We start from the raw sequence: 10,748 nt of genomic DNA on the forward strand, positions 1-10,748 counted from the left end.
GTATGTGCATGACTTTATGATATATTTGCATGTAGTGCTCGGAAACGATTCCATACACTACTAATGAGTACGGGCGTGGATTTATGGGACAAGATTTTCAACCTATAAATGATTGATCTATTCACAAGTCCTTGAATTGTGTTGTTTGGTTGATCAAAACTAAACATGTTAAAACTTTAAGAACTTGAGCATTCCCCGTTACTGTTCAAACAGTTTGTTTATTATTGAACATAAAAGGAGAGAAGAAAGATGATGAAAAGGAAATCGAGTAGCAATTTTATTGAATGGTAGGAAATACAATAAGTGAAAGAAGATAGCAATAGCATGAAGCTAAATAGTGTTTAGAATTAAAAGGCAATGTAGCATGTAGCATAGCATAGCATGCTGATTTTATTGAACGATTTGAAAGCTGATTGAAGATGGGAAGAAAAATAGAGGAAATGAAATTAGGACCAATTGGTTTGGGCTGCGTTAGCAAGAGTGTTGACTTCGTCGTCAGCAGCAATATTCCAAGCAAAGTAACCAAGCACCTTGCTTGACTTTGCAGATGAAATTTTATCCGGAATGGTGTATTCACTTTCGTATGCAATCCAAGTGGTACCAGCATAGGCGTAGGAGATTGAATATCGGGAGTCATCTTTCACATATTGAGCATGGTTCTGTTTTATAAACCTTTTGACATTGGAATAATCGATTTGGCCGTTTTGAGAAATATATTGATCTCCCTTAGCTGGGCCAAGAGCCTTTGAAAAGACGTCGTGCTTGTCGGGGTTGGCGAGCTTCCATGCCCAGCCGTGGAAAGGGATTCCAAATACAATCTGCTTACGAGGCAAATTGGCAAGACTTTGAATCCAAGCGTCAATTCCAAAATTTGCGGACAAGGATCTGGCCATGCGGTTGTGGAGTGCAGAGGATGGTCCAGTAGCAGAGGGGGAGGAAGCTGGGGTGTAAAAGTCGTAAGAAATGAGGTTTACCCAATCCAAGTTTTGTTTGATTTCTTCAACTGGGTACACAATACTGCTCTCAACATAGGGTAAGTTGGAGACGGAAGCAACAAGGATCCATTGTGGTCGATGGTAGGTTTTAGCATCATCCACAGCAGCTTGGCGCCATGCACCAAGGAGAATTTCAAAGTTTTGCATTTCTTCTTCAGAAGATGGGTACAACCACTGGAGATCCAGACCGTTGAACTTGCCTTTTGCTGCTACTTCAATGGAGGATTGAATAAATCCATCACGATAGGTGGGTTCGCTAGCCATTTTAGCAAATACGTCTCTGTCTCCTCGAATGGACAACAGTGTCTTCACATCAGGATTGCTCATTCTGACAGTTGAAGAAAATTGATTGATTAGGGTCGCTTGCGAAGCAGGAACGGTAACTTCATAGCTATTTCGGTCGATCTCAGCAAAGCCACAAAATAAATGGGTGAAGAGTTTAGCATCGATATTGGAAGGAGGAAGTTGCTGGTTTGTGCTGCTCAGCCAATAACCACCGTTCACACAGCTTGTGGGTTTTGACGGGGGAGCCATTTCAATGAATCTAGGAAAACACAACAAGAAAACGACTAGTTTTGTTGATATTAATCAAGAAAATGCACTTGACTACTTCTTGCTAGCTTGTGATTATATTTCCATACCAATGCCATATATATACTACTCCATCTCATCTCCATCTAAATTTTTTATTATTATTATTTTTTATTTCTTTTATTTTTGAAGAGATACCATCGTCACTAAGTCTCCCTCTCCATCTCTACCTTCCCTACTTCTATTTCTTTATATTATATCCACTTGTTGATTACCTTAATTAATACATCTGGCCTATTAGCACTATTTCTACTACATTATATTTAATTATTACTTATCTAACTTTATTTTGTCCTATTACACTTCCATTAATTTTACTTGTAAACTCCTTTGTCTTGTATTGGAGCTATTCAAGTAAAGTATGTTATTAATTGTTATGTTCTCAAATGAGTAATCAACATCTTTGGACTAACTATTTGTGCTATTAATGTTGGGAAAAACTTGATGCACGTGTGTAGCTTTACTTGGTGTTAGATCTATAAATTTTAATAGATGCTTGGACATAGCTATTAATGTTTAGCTTTACGTATAGGATTAACGCCTATAGTGCTACCTAAGAACTAGATCAATTCTTTATTTAAGCAATGAAAGTTGTGGATGATTCGAAACCATATCATGTTTGTTTAGGTAGTAGCAGTTTCGATTACGATGCTACAGCTTCGACTGCATGGAGTTGAGTAAAATTAATTAACCTCTCCCATTATCATTTCTTGCGAAATTCACTGTCATTTTTTTTACTAGCTTATTATTCTTATGTTTTTACTTGTGTGTACATGCATTTAGTTATAGTTTTAATGTTTTAGAAACAAGTAATTATTTATTTGGTTATCGATTTCCCAAGTTAAGGTCTAGAGTGAAATATAATAGCGGTACAATCCTCGTGGAGACAAGCTTTTATTCACTTGGTGCAAGCTCATTTGGGTACACTGTCATGTGCTTAGCAGTAGGGTTGCTAGGACAACACTTGACCTTCTCAGGTGTGCTCGGCACAGTTCCAGTGCACTCTTCCTAGCTACTTTTTAAGTCAGTGTTGCATAGCCAACAACTCTAGAGGAATTCCCATGGACCTTCTCAGGTGTGCTCGGCACAGTTCCAGTGCACTCTTCCTAGCTACTTTTTAAGTCAGTGTTGCATATCCAACAACTCTAGAGGAATTCCCATGGCGCTCTATAGCTTCCCCAACAACAATTAATCACTCCATTGTTTTGTTGTTTTTTTAATTTCATAATGAAAATTCAAGAACATAAAAAATTGGTTTTGAAAACTGTATTTCCAAATTTTCTACATACAATATATAATATAGTGTTTAGTAAGATATATCTCTCTTGTGTCATTATTGACGAGGGAAAAAAAGGACCTAAAGCTCTATAGAACTAATTCTTATTTAATTATAGAACACCTAGACTCCTTTCCTTTTCCTTTTCTTTTTCTTTCTTTTTTTTATTTTAGTACAACATGTGAGGGTGGAGATCGAACTCACAACCTCTTGATTAGAAATATAGGCCAATTACCGCTAAGTTATCTCGCTTTAACTTTTTCTTTCTAGTTCACACTTATTATCATAATTCTATTATAAAATTAATATTTTTCATATGTTATGCTGACATTATGCACATTTTTCCTTTTAATTTATATCTTAGATTGTCTACCTTCAAGTTTTCAATATATATTTAATTATACATTTTTCTATTGACTAAGTATTTAAGTTAATACTTAAAGACAAAACTGGAGTATAACTAGGATTTTGCATGTGAAATCTTAATCTTTTTTATTTAAACTAAACTTTAATCAATATATTTGTTTCATTATGTGAAATTAGAAAATTAATTTTTTAGTCATATAATGATGATATACAACATGTCTTTCATCAAATAAATTGGATCAAAATTAAAGTTAAAAGTGAATTAATTAGAGACTAATTATTACAGCCACAAATATTTGAATAAATTAAAGAAAACTAAATAGCCACTTTGTGTCACCAAGATTGTAATGTGTCAAAGTTGTAATTGAGAGACCCATAAAATAATATTGCACAATGGAGAATAAGTATTTAAACACGAAAAATAATTATTGAATTGTCTCTCATAAGATAATTTATTATCTATTTATTTCTTTTCTATATACTTCATTTGAAAACATATTTTGGTTCTCCAACAAAATTTCAAAAGTAAAACTATAATTTTTTTTTATTTCACAAGTTTATGTTGTAGATAACACGAAGCTCGTTGCCTGACTAGCGTTGGACTTGAAGTTAACGACCTTATGGGACGAAAGAAATAATATTGAAAACATGCTTTTTGAGTTTAAAAAAATCTTGATAACAATTATAAAAACATTTTAAAAAGTATACAACACATAAACAAACAAAGTAAAAGTAAGTAAATTGTTTTTGGAAAAAAAATGATAATTAAAGCAGGTATACACACGCACTTAGTTGTAGTTTGGTTTTTAAATTTCCGTAGTTATAGTTTGGTAATTAACTTTCCAATATATTTAATTATATATTGCTCTATTGACTCAGTATCCAAGTCCATTTAGTATTATAGGAGACATCGAGAGTATAACAAGGATCCTTGCATGTGAGTGACAATTTTTTTTTCTTTAATTTGAAGTCTTCTTTAATACATTCATTATATAAAATTAGTATATCATTTTTTTGATAAATAAGATATTAATTTTTTTTATACTTATCATTAGTCACCCTTTAATTTGTTCTTAAGCTATATTAGGATGACGATATACACTATGACATCATCAAATAAGTTTGATCTAAACTAAAGTTAAAGTATATTAATTTTTTTGATACTGATCCTTAGTCACCCTTTAATTTGTTCTTCAGCTATATTAGGATGACGGTATACACTATGACATCATCAAATAAGTTTGATCTAAACTAAAGTTAAAGTATATTAATTAGAACCTAATATTATTTAAGTCACAAATATTGGAATGACTTAAAAAGATAAGGAGACACCCTCTAACACCATACGTTGTAATGTATCAAAGTGTGACAAAGAGAAACATAAACAACCAAGCCAAAAAATAGAGATTCATTATTTAAAACGAACAAATAATAATTTTTCTTTTAATTTTTTTTATATAATTCGATTCTCCTTTTTATTTTTACGTTATCCAACATTTAACTCTTAAATTAAAGGTAATAAGAACTTAACTCACCGAAAAATTAATCTACTTGTTACTTTGAGGTCGTCTGTTCAAATGCAAATAACTTCAAGCTCATTGAGAAATGATATCTTGTCATTCCTTTGTGTGAAAAAAAAAAAATTTCTCTTAAATGAATGAACCATTTTGACAATGTCATGGACATGTTATTGAGGTGGTATCCTTCTACCAAGGACATTTTGACAGTGTATAATATATTTAATTATACATTTCTCTATTGACTAATTATTTAAGTTAAATGTCTAAAAAAAGTATTTAAGTTAATACTTGAGAGTATAACTATGATCTTTGTATGTAAAATCTTAATCAGAGAGTATGACTAGGATCTTTGCATGTGACATCTTAATCTTTTTATTTAAACTTAACTTTAATCAATATAGTTGTTTCATTATATGAAATTAGGAAATTAATTTTTTTAATCTTTATCATTAATAAACCTTTAGTTTGTCCTTAACCTATGTTAGAATGATGATATACAACATGAATTCATCAAATAAGTTTAATCAAAATAAAAGTTTCAAGTGAATTAATTAGATACTAATTATTAAGGCCACAAATATTTGAATAAATTCAAGAAAACTAAGTAGTCAGTTTGTATCACCAACATTGTAATGTGTCAAAGTTGTAATTAAAAGAGACCGATACAATAATAATGCAAAATTGATAATAATTATTTAAAGAGACCCATAAAACCTTTATTTTTAGGTTTTTAAAAGATAAGTCAGTTTGATCTCAATTTATTTGTTTTCTATGTAATTCAGTTTAAAACATTTTTTAGTTCTCGAGCAAAATTTCGAAAGTAGAAGTATAATTTTTTCTGATTTCACACGTTGATTTTACAGATAACACGGAACTCGTTACCTTACTACCATAGAAGTTCTTTTTTCTTTTTTTCCTTTGATTACCTAAGAGTCGGCGGTCCTTTGGTCATTATGCCCTCATACCTGGGGCGGTATGCACACTGTCCCCATACCCGTACATACGCAAGATGTTATTGTTTTATTAGAATAGTGTAGGATTTGAAGCTAGGACCTGAAGGAGTTGGAGCTCGTTACCTAACTAGCGTAGGAGACTTGAAGCTATGACCTCAAGAAGTTGGAGCTCGTTACCTAACTAGTGTAGAACTTGAAGCTACGACCTCATGGAACGAAAAAAAATATTGAAACTATCTTTTTGAGTTTAAAAAATCTTGATTGAATTCTAAAAACATTTTATAAAGTATACAACAAATATAAAAACAAATTAAAAGTAAGTAAATTAATTTTTGGAAAAAGAAAAGATAATTAAAGTATCCACACCACTAGCTATAGTTTGGTTTTTAAATTTCCAAAATATTTGATAATATATTGCCCTATTGACTAAGTATTCAAGTAAATTTAGTATTATGGGAGACATTGAGGAGTATAACAAGCATCCTTGCATGTGACAAATATTTTTTTTTCTTTAATTTGAAGTCCTCTTTAATACACAGTTGTTGAACTATTTAAATTTAGGATTTTTTTTTACACAAATAAGATATTAATTTTTTTTAACTTATCACTAATCGCCCTTTAATTTATCCTTAAGTTATATTAGGATGACGTTATACACTATGACATCATCAAATAAGTTTGATCTAAACTAAAGATAAAATGTATCAATTAGAACCTCATTATTATTAATGCCACAAATATTTGAATGACATAAAAAGATGAGGAGACACCCTCCAACACCGACATTATAATGTATTAAAGTGTTAACAAAGAGGGACACATACAACCCAGCAAAATAGAGATACTCATCGATAAATGACATCGACTCATTTATCGAGGTCCGGGTTTAAACCCTCGTACTGTCGATATGTTGTACTTTAAGGGGAAAAATAACCCTTAAATGAAGCATGCTTAACTTTGGAGTTCTTTCGATTGAGCCACCGAAAAGGAAGGTGCACCTTGTTGGTATAGGTAGTGACTATCAATTCTTTTTAACCCTTTATTGACCATTCTTCAATAATCTCAGGATCCCTCTTATTCCCAAAATCACTACAAGGTACGAGGTATTTGCTGCCATAACTAAACACTTTTTCTTTTCTTTTTTTTTCTATGGAACATGAGACGGAGGAAGAGCCTGTGGGGCTTCAGTCATAACAAAAGGACACCTGGAAACTCAGATTGGCCTCAATGGCTAGCAACCTAATTAAGAAAAGGTCCGGACCCCAAAAAAAAGAAACACGCAAATTGCCTCAGTGGCTAAAACCAATCAAGGAAAGTTACAATTATTAGCTTTCACAATTCAACAACTCAACCTGGTTTTAAATAATAATAGTGCATCCGGGCGGCTAACAGCTCGGTAAAGAACAAGTATGAAATAAAAAGAAAAGAACAAGGACATAAACAAAAGAAAGAAACGCCCGTGAGCCAACAACTCTGACAATGCTGACACTAAGTTTCTAAATGCGAAAGCAAAGGAATCCCAGTCCAACTATCCTAACAACACAAAACTAGTGGTCCCTCCTCGGTCAAGCCTTCTCCACGTCGTCACCATGGCCGAGGGTCCTGTTCTCACCTGAAAACCAACAACATGGGGGGGGGGGGTTAGTATATAATATACTCCGTAAGTAGCACTTAACAAACAGACACCAAACAGCATGCTCACAATCACATCGGCATCATACACAACAATCTAAGTAATAAGCATCAAGAACTAATAACAGTAAAGTGACCTATCGACACTCCAACCAACTTTGGAACTATCGTGGCTTTGATTTGCACAACCCGCTAGCTCCTAACCCTTTCAACATACAACTCATACCAAACCCTGAGTTAGTACTCCAAGGCTAGCCCTTCGGGGCGCATCGGTCCTTGACATTTATCCCCAAGGTACCGATAACCCTCCATAGAAGCTTGGCGTTCGACCTTGCTATTTATTCCCAAGTTTGGGGTTACACACCGGTCCTTGACATTTATTCCCAAGGTACCGACGTCTAATCAACGTATTGGTTCTTGGCTCCCACCCCGTATAAAATCAAGGCTAGTCTCAATTAGATTCATCGTGCCGACCCCCGACCCTTTGTACCCAGAGCCTCGACACTCATTTCAACCAAAAATGGTGTATCGACCCCCGACCTTTTGTACCCGAAGCCTCGACACCCATAGAGACGTATCAGTCCCTAACTCTTTACTCACGGGAATTAACCCTCAATCCACATCCTACCCGAACCATACAACACCGACGAAACCACCTCTTACTTCCGACAAGTGTTCCAATTCACAAGACCCATCCTGCCTGTCACAGCAACCTACTCATTAAGGTGGACCCAATATTCCTACGACTAGGCCTTAGTAACCACAACCAGACTTCTCAAAATGTCAGGGATCCTACTCACACGGCTAGCATATCACACCAATGTTTTACCATACGACAGATGCAACAAGTCCATCATCAATAACAAACCAGCATAATGCACGCGTTAATTACATGGTTTATTCTAAACGAAACCAAGCAACCTGTACAAATCACTCAACTAGGGACGACCTCATGAAACATAGAATCCATCAACAGATGCAACAAGTCCATCAACAACAACAAACAAGCATAATGCACGCCTTAATTACATGGTTTATTCTAAACGAAACCAAGCAACCTGTACAAATCACTCAACTATCCAACATACGCAGAAATATCGACACAACAGTCATAATCAGAAATATAGACTTCCATAGATGTTTCACAACATTCTAGCTAGCACAACTACAATTTCAGCAACAACGGCAATATTCAGTCATAACCAAATCTAACGTCAATAATTATAATAGCATTCGTTCTTCCAGAATCATCTCAACGAACAAAAGACAGCCATAATCAATAGTAACAAACATTCAAATCTAGATTAATGCGAATATTAACACAAATGCTTATCCAAGGAATTTAGCACACATTCACACACACACGTCCCCCCCCGGTACTACTTACACACTGCTAAGCTTCCAAAGCACGCGCCGATTCAACACCTAAACACCACGGGAAAAGAAAAAGCAATTAAATAGAAGTTTCAGCCATCGAACTAGTTCTAAGGTGTTATAAATGCATCGTTACAGCTAGAAACGATTTCGTTCAGGTGCAGGTAGCCGCCAAAACACTATAAAACTCCGCTGTTTGATATTCCCCGCTGTCACCGCCGCACGCAGCTAGCACGAACGGAGTCGCCGTCCGCCGCTGCAACGAACGGACGCCGCCACTGCACACCCCGCTGTCTGAACACACCGCCGCGCCAACGCCGCACGTCGCCCGCTGTTTTCGAACACACCGCCGCGCCCGTTGCCGTGAAATGGAGCCGTCGCCGCGCTTGCCGCCGTGGACTGGGTTGTTGTGCCGTCGCCGGTTGTGCTCGTCGGAGGAAGGCTCGCCGGCGAAGTCGTGAGGCAGCCCTTGAGTATGGAGAGGCTAAACGTGAAGATGGGGAAAAAAGAAGGCTAGGGTTTTTTTCTTTTCTCTTTATAACTCCTTGTTTTAATTTCTAAATGGCTAGGGTTTTGGGCATTTGACAAATCCACACAAGGCCCCATCTTGGATAAGTTTTGGGCTCATAATAAAGCCCATTTAACTAAAAATTGAATGAAAGAAAACAAGAGCCATGAACTCCAAAAGATTACGACTGCAGACCTCACCTCCCTATACTTAATTAGTTCTCCTAATAGAATTGAGCAATCGGCCCAACGATCCAGGCAAGTGCCACGGCAACATACTCACAGTCAACAACCATTAAATACATACATAAAACCAATAACTCACAATAAACACTACAGTAGTTCAAAAGAACTGACACAAAGCAATTAGATAAATTTAAAATTATCTCTGAGAAGAAACCCTCAGGACTCCAGGGTAACCTGACCTGAGTAACGTAGGGCCGGACCTGAGTAACGCGAGGCGTTACAGACTTCCCCCCTTCAAAAACTTTCGTCCTCGAAAGATCGTTGATCGAACAATTCAGGGTAGCGAGCTTTGATCTCGTCCTCCCTTTCCCAGGTAGCCTCCTCCACTTGGTGGTTCCTCCACCGGACCTTTACCAAGTCAATCGACCGGTTCCTCAGTACCTTGGTCTCTTTTGCTAAGATCTCAACGGGTACCTCTCCATGGCCTAAGGTTTCATCTAACTGCAGTGATTCGAAATCCAAAACATGCGAAGGGTCATGGACATACTTCCTCAGCATAGACACATGGAACACATTATTCACTACCTCCAACGATGGTGGCAAGGCCAACCTGTAAGCGACTGGGCCAATGTGCTCCAAGATCTCTAAAGGGCCGATATACCTCGGACTAAGTTTTCCCTTCTTACCAAAACGTAGGATGCCCTTCACTGGCGACACATGAAGGAAAACGTGGTCGCCGATGTCAAACTCCAACGTCCTGCGCCTAACATCAGCATAACTCTTCTGTCTGCTCTGAGCCGTCTGCATTCTTGCCCTAATCCTGTGGATGACATCGTTAGTCTCCTGCACCAACTCTGGTCCCAACAGGACTCTCTCACCGACCTCGTCCCAATGTACCGGCGATCTGCACTTCTTTCCATACAAAGCTTCATATGGAGCCATTTCGATTGTCGCCTGGTAGCTATTGTTGTAAGCAAACTCTATCAAAAATAGGTGTTTGTCCCAAGAACCACCGAAGTCTAATATGCAGGCTCTCAACATGTCTTCCAAAATCTGATTCAGACATTCAGTCTGCCCATCGGTCTGGGGGTGGAACGCCGTACTAAAATCAAGCTGTGTCCCAAGGGCTTTATGCAAACTTCGCCAAAAAGATGACGTGAAACGGGGATCCCGATCCGATACTATGGACGCCGGTATGCCGTGGAGCCTAACTATTCCCTACAAGTACAGCTCCGCGCACTTCTCCACTGAATAAGTGGCCTTGCCAGGAATGAAATGTGCAGACTTCGTCAGGCGGTCCACAACTACCCAAATCACTGTGTAACCTTTAGCCGTCCTCGGCAAGCCC

The 10,748-nt window shown here is 36.9% G+C and overlaps 1 pseudogene; it reads right to left on the bottom strand.

The window, feature by feature from the left end:
* Positions 1-271: 271 nt before the first annotated feature.
* LOC148212264 (class V chitinase pseudogene) lies at positions 272-1,676 on the bottom strand (annotated as a pseudogene).
* Between the last annotated feature and the right edge of the window lie 9,072 nt (positions 1,677-10,748).

The sequence above is a fragment of the Momordica charantia genome, assembly GCF_013281855.1.
Source record: "Momordica charantia cultivar OHB3-1 chromosome 3 unlocalized genomic scaffold, Mcharantia_2.0 BLBB01000003.1, whole genome shotgun sequence".
Taxonomy (NCBI): domain Eukaryota; kingdom Viridiplantae; phylum Streptophyta; class Magnoliopsida; order Cucurbitales; family Cucurbitaceae; genus Momordica; species Momordica charantia.